The sequence below is a fragment of the Triticum aestivum genome, chromosome 4A, assembly GCF_018294505.1.
Source record: "Triticum aestivum cultivar Chinese Spring chromosome 4A, IWGSC CS RefSeq v2.1, whole genome shotgun sequence".
NCBI lineage: Eukaryota > Viridiplantae > Streptophyta > Magnoliopsida > Poales > Poaceae > Triticum > Triticum aestivum.
This window is the reverse complement of record NC_057803.1, coordinates 562,277,023-562,289,155: the sequence shown is the minus strand read 5'-3', so window position 1 is coordinate 562,289,155 and position 12,133 is coordinate 562,277,023. Positions and strand designations below refer to the sequence as shown.

Genomic DNA, 12,133 nt, shown 5'->3' with positions numbered 1-12,133 from the left:
GGTGGAGAGGAGGATTGTGCGGGAGGTGGAGAGGAGGTGTGAGCGGTTCTTTGATTATAGATAGGGATCCGGCTTGCCTGCTCCCTCCCTGTGCTCTCATTTGTGCTCCCACTTCATCCTACGGCTGTCTTTTTTTCTTTTTTTCTTTCTAATCTAATCATCTCCCCCTGATTTTAAGGGGGTGGGGCCGGGCCTTATTTTGTTCCAATTAAATCAAGCCACGTAGACGGAAGCACGGATGGGCACATGGCGGGGGAGCAGGCAAGACTCATCCGATAGATTGACCTAGAAATATTGGGTAGATCCAAACCGTAATTATTGGGGCCCACAAGATAAACGGCTCCTAATTACTGATTAACATGGTAATTCCTTGGGAGTCTGTAATTAGTATAAATAAGTATAAGTATATAGATCGTGTGTGTTATTATCGGTCTTACCACACAATTCTCCATCTGGGCAATTGTTTGTGTTATTTTGACTCATTGTAGATAGTTCAGTCGAGTGACCTATATGCCGTCTGTCGCACACATCTCGATTTGGGTAACCGTTTGTGTTATTTTGGCTCATTGCAAACAGTTCATCTGAGTGACATGCATGCCGTCTATCGCGCACATCTTGATCTGGTTAATCATTTGTGTTCTGCTGTATCATCTCAAACAGATCGTATGGATCGAATGTATTGCCACGTATCGCACACACAACTCTTATCTGAATCATGCTCGATGGAGCATCCATCACACACAGTTCATTTTATTGGATACATTTTTATAACCATACCGTTTGCGATTCATGCATCGCACACAGTTTGATCGAATGGTCTTCTATACATGTGTCGTCTTAGGACCTTCCTACATTAGTGTGAGTTCTTCCTCTGGAAAGCCCCTGGCTGATCATCTCTAAAAGGGGGTAGCACTACTCCCCGGTGCGGTAGCTATACACCGATAAGAGCAACACGGGATGAGAGACATCTCTTAGAGGGGTTTTCCTTCATCCGCACACGTTTGAACAAGTCATCAAAGCTCAGTGCAATAACAATATCAACTCACGTGATCATTGAGATTTATACAATAAATACATTTGAACCATGCAATAGAGAAAATAACATTTAGGCATTTATATAGATATAAACCATAGTACAATATATGCCTATTTCATGCATGGGCATGCATCACGCTATATATTGGAAGTGTTAAAAGAGATAAAACATACACTTCTTTATAATATGCATGCAATATTAAAGAGGTGAGTATGTGGTTGTATCTATGGATCAGCCGGGGGAAGGGGAGTAATCCATGAGCCACCTGAGATGAAGCTTTTGCAGGTAAAGGGCTTGGCCTGAGCCTCAGTTAGGGATAGGGCCCATCCAGCCTTCTTCGATGCATCTAACCCAGGCCCATAGCATTTGAACTCACCATAGTAGATCCCACTGGTGTGTGATGAAGCAAGCAAAAAAAATGTGTTAGTTTGATCAATCCTATATATGAACTAAAGCCACATGGATTAGTGATGTTAATAAGTACCTCTTAGGAATTGTCATATTCCCCTTTTCCCATATGATGGGAACAATTTCGCTGTCCATCTCGGTGGAGTACACAACCTGCGAGAAGTTCCCTGATGCCCTTCCTAAGAATAATGGTTTCCCCTCACCCTTAATGGTACAATTCTTGAAGGAGAAACCACTCTCACTGTTGATACGGCTCTCGCTAGCCCACCCCTCTTGTGCCACTTTCATGTTGGTGATATCCTTGTTAGTAGAGATGATACTACAGTCCTCATACAAAGATCGTGTGGACCCAAAGATGAAGTCGACACTTCCCTTGATTGTAGAGGCCTTGAAGTAGTGAAGCCCCTGATGGTCATACAAGGCTCCCTGGCCGCCCTCGATCGTGCAGTTATAGAAAATTGCCTTTGTGCCCGTCACATGCAATGCAGTGGCTTGCACTTGTTTGTCGCCCGCCTTGGCAGGAAGTGCATCATTCTTGATGATAATACCATAGGCAATGAAATAGTCAGACTCTATGGTGACAGTGCTACTACCACGGGAGGTGAGGACCTTGCCATCCTTGCCCTTGGTCATGGCAGTATCATTCCAGACGATAACAGCAGGGTTGGAGGGATCGGACTTTAGCGTGATGAAAGGCTTACCTTTCCCAATGAACACCTTCTCACGGAACATTGTTCCGGGCTTTAGGTTAAACATATGTCATCTAGTGTTGTCATTGGGGACGTTGGAAATGCACTCACTGATGCTCTTGTACATGCCATCTTCACCGCCAAAGATAGTGTATGGATCAACGCCATTACCAATCCTTGAGGCTTCTGCTGTAGAGAGCTTGGAGTCAAGTGTCGATGTGGCTACGCTAGTCTTACTCTCTTGCAATGTCACCCATTGATCAAAACCATCTTGTCGTGACAGCACTGGAAACAACGCAAGCATGAGCAACCCCATGAACAACGAGAGATTCTTCATCCCCATGATTGATGCAATATGCAAGGTGTGCTTTCTTCTCTTTGTGGCTAACGATTTATTGAGTTGGGGTATATATAGTTCACATTGGCAGGTAATGAAAGGACGAGCAAAGAACAAGCAGAGAGAGTGGTCTTGAATCAATTCTCCTCCCGAAGTAGGTGCATGACCCTCAGTTTTATGGATGGTCTGCATTGCCTTTACCAGATCATTGACTAGATGACACATGTATTTCTTTCTCCTTTTATTCCATCAACCGAGATACATATTTACAAAGTAAAATTCATGCATCCCTTCGTGTTGCATGACAAACAATCGGTTACATGGGACATTCTCGGGGACAAGGATATCTTATGCACGTACGTGCCATTATTTTTTCAAGAACATGCAAGAGCATTGCATGTATTTTCCATTAAGAAGAGGGTTCAGCATGCATGCATTCATGCATGGTGTTTGGTGTGTGCTAGCCGGTCTCCGTGATTTCAGCAAAACCATAAACTTGCTGGTTCATTCATGTAATGTAATGTACGTGTGTGTAGGACTCAAGTACGGGCTAAAAGTGTGCTGCGGCACCGATGGGCATGGGTCGTACAACTACAACAACGGGAACATTCGTGGTTGTTTGGGGCCTTTCGTGTTACTCATCAGAAAAGAAAAACTATGCATCAGTGTCACATATATAGAGGTATGTTTTGTGGAGGAGAGACCATGTCTCCAGAGCTTCCCTGAAGATGCATTCATGAGCTATGATGGTGTCGTGCAACGCCTCTAGTTAGGAATGCAATGCGCCTTTTTTTGTTCCCTCGCTCTCCATTGATATTGGATGGGATTCATCATCTAAATCATGGTGGGAACTTTATTTGCTCGCATCAGGAGTGTGAGAGATGAATGCACTCTAGCTGATGCTAGCTACTCGATCCTGTTGTCAACTGACCTCATGGATTCATCAGCCACCTACAACAACAATTTAATTTTAATCGAGACAAAAAATATTGTTTGTTCTAACAAAAATAATCTTAGTACAGTACTACGGGGAGGTGAAGTTCCAGGAACTGCCTGCTGGCAACTACATCACTTTTTCAGCCTTGAAGATTCACCAGTACACCGCCATCGAATTTCTACAAAGAAACCCGAGCGTCCTACTCTTTTGATTGACTGTAGGAGTAGTGTACATAATTTGCACTGGGCCTCCGGGGTCCAGAGCAAACTGCACATAAATTGCATGGAGTCGGCTTCACTCAACTCCGGCCTCAAAACCTCAGTTCAGGGGTGGCTCAACTAAATAAATTCAGCTCTGATCCAATTTATTCTTCCTTTTCCATGCTAGATAGTACTATGAAGTATGAACATGTACTGTTTCTATATTTGGTTTTCAGCTACCAAGTCTCTAATTAAACTTGAGTTCTGATCCCTTTTCTTCCCCCTTTTTCATGCTACTCCAGCTGCACTAACACAACCAGGCAAAAAACAAGATAAATTCGGTAGAATATTCACCACGTCTAGATGCACCTATCATTTCTAATCAGCAGCAGTTGCACACTTAGCTGATAAATATGAGCAGACTACTATGGCGTACTCCCTCCGTTCGGATTACTTGTCACAAAAATGGATGTATCTACAAGTAAAATACATCTAGATACATTTATTTTTTGGACGAGTAATTCCGAACGGGGGGAGTAGCAGGTAAGGAATTGGATTGACTAAGTCATGTCCTACAGAAAAATGCAAGTTAACTGGAGATGTTCCACTTCACAAAAAAAAACTGGAGATGTTACGGCATTCAAACATGCTAATGGCCAAGCAAAATATTCAGATATACTGGAAACATCTGTAGTTATACGCCTATACCTTAATGGCACACTTTACTGTAGTAAGCTGTTTACATGCAAAAGTATTAAAAGTTGATATACCCAGACCATCGTAATTCATGCATGTCTGTGCCTTCCAAGTGATGTGCCCAACATGCTTCTGCTAGAGAATGGCTATGGGGAGTAGGCATGACCCATATATATCCCTTTGACTAAAGTTGGGCAATTTGAGGTATGGCTGCTGGTTGTGCAAAAAAAATTCTGTCTAGCAATTGTATTAATTCTACTGGGAAACATGCCCATGCATTGTATTATATCTCATAACTCATATACATGTCGCGTAGATGAGACTGTGCGTGTGGCAGCCCTGTCACCTCGTACTCGTAGTATACCTACCCACTTCCGTCACTGCACTTGACGGCCATATCTTCCGTGGATGTGATTTTGTCCAATAGACAAACACCGAACATCTCAAGATAATCCAAGTTTCTCTTTATCCTCTTGATGAATGAAGTTTGGCCCCAAACCTTGCCAAAAATTCTTACATATTTTTCCCAAACTCCACTAAAATCTCATGATTTTGGACACTTCTAAACTATACCTCTAGTTTAAATCCATTGATTTAAGTTCAAGTGAATTAGAATTCAACTTCATCCAAAATTGCTGGAAGCACCTCCGTGGGTTTGGAAATATTCCAGTAAACTCTGTCAACAAGTTCCACCTTTTTCGAGAAGTCCTACCCATTGCCTTTGTTCTTATAAAAAAATAGAATTTTTTCTTCTCAATTTCTGCAATTGTGAAAAGGCAAGAGGAAAAAAGAAAAAGAGAAGCCCAACAGCAGCCAGCCGACCCAAGGCCCAAAGCTCGTCCTGGCTTAAAACCCTAGCCCCACTCTCGTTCGACCCCCTCGTCCTCCCTCAGCGCCGTCACAGAGACTGAAGGGAATATGCCCTAGAGGCAATAATAAAGTTATTATTTATTTCCTTATATCATGATAAATGTTTATTATTCATGCTAGAATTGTATTAACCGGAAACATAATACATGTGTGAATACATAGACAAACAGAGTGTCACTAGTATGCCTCTACTTGACTAGCTCGTTAATCAAAGATGGTTATGTTTCCTAACCATGAACAAAGTGTTGTTATTTGATTAACGAGGTCACATCATTAGTTGAATGATCTGATTGACATGACCCATTCCATTAGCTTAGCACCCGATCGTTTAGTATGTTGCTATTGCTTTCTTCATGACTTATACATGTTCCTATGACTATGAGATTATGCAACTCCCGTTTACCGGAGGAACACTTTGTGTGCTACCAAACGTCACAACGTAACTGGGTGATTATAAAGGAGCTCTACTGGTGTCTCCAAAGGTAGATGTTGGTTGGCGTATTTCGAGATTAGGATTTGTCACTCCGATTGTCGGAGAGGTATCTCCGGGTCCTCTCAGTAATGCACATCACATAAGCCTTGCAAGCATTGCAACTAATGAGTTAGTTACGGGATGATGTATTACAGAACGAGTAAAGAGACTTGCCGGTAACGAGATTGAACTAGGTATTGGATACCGACGATCGAATCTCGGGCAAGTAACATACCGATGAAAAAGGGAACACCGTATGTTGTTATGCGGTCTGACCGATAAAGATCTTCGTAAAATATGTAGGAGCCAATATGGGCATCCAGGTCCCGCTATTGGTTATTGACCGGAGATGTGTCTCAGTCATGTCTGCATTGTTCTCGAACCGTAGGGTCCGCACGCTTAACGTTACGATGACAGTTATTATGAGTTTATGCATTTTGATGTACCGAAGTTAGTTCGGAGTCCCGGATGTGATCACGGACATGACGAGGAGTCTTTTAATGGTCGAGACATAAATATTGATATATTGGAAGCCTATGTTTGGATATCGGAAGTGTTCCGGGTGAAATCGAGATTTTACCGGAGTACCGGGAGGTTACCGGAACCCCCTGGGAGCTATATGGGCCTTAGTGGGCTTTAGTGGAAAGGAGAAAGGGGCAGCCCAAGGTGGGCCGCGCGCCTCCCCCTCCCCTAGTCCTATTAGGACAAGGAGAGGTGGCCGGCCCCCCTCTCTCTCTTTCCCCCTCGGGGAATCCTATTCCAACTAGGATTGGGGGGGGGGGGGGAGTCCTACTCCCGGTAGGAGTAGGACTCCTTCTGCGCCCTCCTCCTGGCCGGCCGCCCCCTTCCCCTTGGATCCTCTATATACGGGGGCAGGGGGGCACCTCTAGACACACAAGTTGATCCTTGAGATCGTTCCTTAGCCGTGTGCGGTGCCCCCTGCCACCATATTCCACCTCGATCATATTGTAGCGGTGCTTAGGCGAAGCCCTGCGATGGTAGAACATCAAGATTGTCACCACGCCGTTGTGCTGACGGAACTCCTCCCCGACGCTTTGCTGGATCGGAGCCCAGGGATCGTCATCGAGCTGTACGTGTGCTAAGAACTCGGAGGTGCCGGAGTAACGGTGCTTGGATCGGTCGGATCGGGAAGACGTACGACTACTTCCTCTACGTTGTGTCAACGCTTCCGCAGTCGGTCTGCGTGGGTACGTAGACAACACTCTCCCCTCTTGTTGCTATGCATCACCATGATCATGCGTGTGCGTAGGAAATTTTTTGAAATTACTGCGTTCCCCAACAGTGGCATCCGAGCCTAGGTTTTATGGTTTGATGTTATTTGCACGAGTAGAACACAAGTGAGTTGTGGGCGATATAAGTCATACTACCTACCAGCATGTCATACTTTGGTTCGGCGGTATTGTTGGACGAGACGACCCGGACCAACATTACGCGTACGCTTACGCGAGACTGGTTCTCCCGACGTGCTTTGCACATAGGTGGCTTGCGGGCGACTGTCTCTCCAACTTTAATTGAACCGAGTGTGGCTACGCCCGGTCCTTGCGAAGGTTAAAACGGAGTCTATTTGACAAACTATCGTTGTGGTTTTGATGCGTAGGTGAGATTGGTTCTTGCTTAAGCCCGTAGCAGCCACGTAAAACTTGCAACAACAAAGTAGAGGACGTCTAACTTGTTTTTGCAGGGCATGTTGTGATGTGATATGGTCAAGGCATGATGCTGAATTTTATTGTATGAGATGATCATGTTTTGTAACCGAGTTATCGACAACTGGCAGGAGCCTTATGGTTGTCGTTTTATTGTATGCAATGCAATCGTGATGTAATGCTTTACTTTATCACTAAGCGGTAGCGATAGTCGTAGAAGCACAAGCTTGGCGAGACGACAACGATGCTACGATGGAGATCAAGGTGTCACGCCGGTGACGATGGTGATCACGACGGTGCTTCGGAGATGGAGATCACAAGCACAAGATGATGATGGCCATATCATATGACTTATATTGATTGCATGTGATGTTTATCCTTTTATGCATCTTATCTTGCTTTGATTGACGGTAGCATTATAAGATGATCTCTCACTAAATTATCAAGAAGTGTTCTCCCTGAGTATGCACCGTTGCGAAAGTTCTTCGTGCTGAGACACCACGTGATGATCGGGTGTGATAGGCTCTACGTTCAAATACAACGGGTGCAAAACAGTTGCACACGCGGAATACTCAGGTTATACTTGACGAGCCAAGCATATACAGATATGGCCTCGGAACACGGAGACCAAAAGGTCGAGCGTGAATCATATAGTAGATATGATCAAACATAGCGATGTTCACCAATGAAACTACTCCATCTCACGTGATGATCGGACATGGTTTAGTTGATTTGGATCACGTGATCACTTAGAGGATTAGAGGGATGTCTATCTAAGTGGGAGTTCCTAAGTAATTTGATTAATTGAACTTAAATTTATCATGAACTTAGTACCTGATAGTATCTTGCTTGTTTATGTTTGATTGTAGATAGATGGCTCGTGCTGTTGTTCCGTTGAATTTTAATGCGTTCCTTGAGAAAGCAAAGTTGAAAGATGATGGTAGCAATTACACGGACTAGGTCCGTAACTTGAGGATTATCCTCATTGCTGCTCAGAAGAATTATGTCCTGGAAGCACCGCTGAGTGCCAGGCCTGCTGCTGGAGCAACACCAGATGTTATGAACGTCTGGCAGAGCAAAGCTGATGACTACTCGATAGTTGAGTGTGCCATGCTTTACGGCTTAGAATCGGGACTTCAACGACGTTTTGAACGTCATGGAGCATATGAGATGTTCCAGGAGTTGAAGTTAATATTTCAAGCAAATGCCCGGATTGAGAGATATGAAGTCTCCAATAAGTTCTATAGCTGCAAGATGAAGGAGAACAGTTCTGTCAGTGAGCATATACTCAAAATGTCTGGGTATAATAATCACTTGATTCAGATGGGAGTTAATCTTCCAGATGATTGCGTCATTGACAGAATTCTCCAATCACTGCCACCAAGCTACAAGAGCTTCGTGATGAACTATAATATGCAAGGGATGAACAAAACTATTCCCGAGCTCTTCGCAATGCTGAAAGCTACGGAGGTAGAAATCAAAAAGGAGCATCAAGTGTTGATGGTCAACAAGACCACTAGTTTCAAGAAAAAGGGCAAAGGGAAGAAGAAGGGGAACTTCAAGAAGAATAGCAAGCAAGTTGCTGCTCAAGAGAAGAAACCCAAGTCTGGACCTAAGCCTGAAACTGAGTGCTTCTACTACAAGCAGACTGGTCACTGGAAGCGGAACTGCCCCAAGTATTTGGCGGATAAGAAGGATGGCAAGGTGAACAAAGGTATATGTGATATACATGTTATTGATGTGTACCTTACTAATGCTCGCAGTAGCACCTGGGTATTTGATACTGGTTCTGTTGCTAATATTTGCAACTCGAAATAGGGACTACGGATTAAGCGAAGATTGGCTAAGGACGAGGTGACGATGCATGTGGGAAACGGTTCCAAAGTCGATGTGATCACGGTCGGCACGCTACCTCTACATCTACCTTCGGGATTAGTATTAGACCTAAATAATTGTTATTTGGTGCCAGCGTTGAGCATGAACATTATATCTGGATCTTGTTTAATGCGAGACGGTTATTCATTTAAATCAGAGAATAATGGTTGTTCTATTTATATGAGTAATATCTTTTATGGTCATGCACCCTTGAAGAGTGGTCTATTCTTATTGAATCTCGATAGTAGTAATACACATATTCATAATGTTGAAGCCAAAAGATGCAGAGTTGATAATGATAGTGCAACTTATTTGTGGCACTGCCGTTTAGGTCATATCGATGTAAAGCGCATGAAGAAACTCCATACTGATGGACTTTTGGAACCACTTGATTATGAATCACTTGGTACTTGCGAACCGTGCCTCATGGGCAAGATGACTAAAACACCGTTCTCCGGTACTATGGAGAGAGCAACAGATTTGTTGGAAATCGTACATACAGATGTATGTGGTCCGATGAATATTGAGGCTCGTGGCGGATATCGTTATTTTCTCACCTTCACAGATGACTTAAGCAGATATGGGTATATCTACTTAATGAAACACAAGTCTGAAACATTTGAGAAGTTCAAAGAATTTCAGAGTGAAGTTGAAAATCATCGTAACAAGAAAATAAAGTTTCTACGATCTGATCGTGGAGGAGAATATTTGAGTTATGAGTTTGGTGTACATTTGAAAAATTGTGGAATAGTTTCGCAACTCACGCCACCCAGAACACCACAGCGAAATGGTGTGTCCGAATGTCGTAATCGTACTTTACTAGACATGGTGCGATCTATGATGTCTCTTACTGATTTACCGCTATCGTTTTGGGGATACGCTCTAGAGACGGCCGCATTCACGTTAAATAGGGCACCATCAAAATCCGTTGAGACGACGCCTTATGAACTGTGGTTTGGCAAGAAACCAAAGTTGTCGTTTCTGAAAGTTTGGGGCTGCGATGCTTATGTGAAAAAGCTTCAACCTGATAAGGTAGAACCCAAATCGGAGAAATGTGTCTTCATAGGATATCCAAAGGAAACTATTGGATACACCTTCTATCACAGATCCGAAGGCAAGACTTTTGTTGCTAAATTCGGAAACTTTCTAGAGAAGGAGTTTCTCTCGAAAGAAGTGAGTGGGAGAAATTAGAACTTGACGAGGTAACTGTACCTGCTCCCTTACTGGAAAGTAGTACATCACAGAAAACTGTTTCAGTGACACCTACACCAGTTAGTGAGGAAGCTAACGATAATGATCATGAAACTTCAGATCAAGATACTACTGAACCTCGTAGATCAACCAGAGTGAGATCCGCGCCAGAGTGGTACGGTAATCCTGTTTTGGAAGTCATGCTACTAGATCATGATGAACCTACGAACTATGAAGAAGCGATGGTGAGCCCAGATTCCGCAAAATGGCTTGAAGCCATGAAATCTGAGATGGGATCCATGTATGAGAACAAAGTATGGACTTTGGTTGACTTGCCCGATGATCGGCAAGCGATTGAGAATAAATGGATCTTCAGAAAGAAGACTGACGCTGACGGTAATGTTAGTGTCTACAAAGCTCGACTTGTCGCAAAAGGTTTTCGACAAGTTCAAGGGGTTGACTAGATGAGACCTTCTCACCCGTAGCGATGCTTAAGTCTGTCCGAATCATGTTAGCAATTGCCGCATTTTATGATTATGAAATTTGGCAAATGGATGTCAAAACTGCATTCCTGAATGGATTTCTGGAAGAAGAGTTGTATATGATGCAACCAGAAGGTTTTGTCGATCCAAAGGAAGCTAACAAAGTGTGCAAGCTCCAGCGATCCATTTATGGACTGGTGCAAGCCTCTCGGAGTTGGAATAAACGCTTTGATAGTGTGATCAAAGTATTTGGTTTTATACAGGCTTTCGGAGAAGCTTGTATTTACAAGAAAGTGAGTGGGAGCTCTGTAGCATTTCTGATATTATATGTGGATGACATATTACTAATTGGAAATGATATAGAATTTCTGGATAGCATAAAGGGATACTTGAATAAGAGTTTTTCAATGAATGACCTCGGTGAAGCTGCTTACATATTAGGCATAAAGATCTATAGAGATAGATCAAGACGCTTAATTGGACTTCACAAAGCACATACCTTGACAAGATTTTTGAAGAAGTTCAAAATGGATCAAGCAAAGAAAGGGTTCTTGCCTGTGTTACAAGGTGTGAAGTTGAGTCAGACTCAATGCCCGACCACTGCAGAAGATAGAGAGAAAATGAAAGATGTTCCCTATGCTTCAGCCATAGGCTCTATCATGTATGTAATGCTGTGTACCAGACCTGATGTGTGCCTTGCTATAAGTTTAGCAGGGAGGTACCAAAGTAATCCAGGAGTGGATCACTGGACAGCGGTCAAGAACATCCTGAAATACCTAAAAAGGACTAAGGATATGTTTCTCATATATGGAGGTGACAAAGAGCTCATCATAAAAGGTTACATTGATGCAAGCTTTGACACTGATCCGGACGATTCTAAATTGCAAACCGGATACGTGTTTACATTAAACGGTGGAGCTGTCAGTTGGTGCAGTTCTAAACAAAGCGTCGTAGCGGGATCTACATGTGAAGCAGAGTACATAGCTGCTTCGGAAGCAGCGAACGAAGGAGTCTGGATGAAGGAGTTCATATCCGATCTAGGTGTCATACCTAGTGCATCGGGTCCAATGAAAATCTTTTGTGACAATACTGGTGCAATTGCCTTGGCAAAGGAATCCAGATTTCACAAGAGAACCAAGAACATCAAGAGATGCTTCAATTCCATCCGGGATCTAGTCCAGGTGGGAGACATAGAGATTTGCAAGATACATACGGATCTGAATGTTGCAGATCCGTTGACTAAGCCTCTTCCACGAGCAAAACATGATCAGCACCA

The 12,133-nt window shown here is 43.4% G+C and overlaps 1 pseudogene; it reads right to left on the bottom strand.

The window, feature by feature from the left end:
* Nucleotides 1–1,158: 1,158 nt before the first annotated feature.
* LOC123082311 (pectinesterase PPME1-like) lies at nt 1,159–2,499 on the bottom strand (annotated as a pseudogene).
* Nucleotides 2,500–12,133: the final 9,634 nt, after the last annotated feature.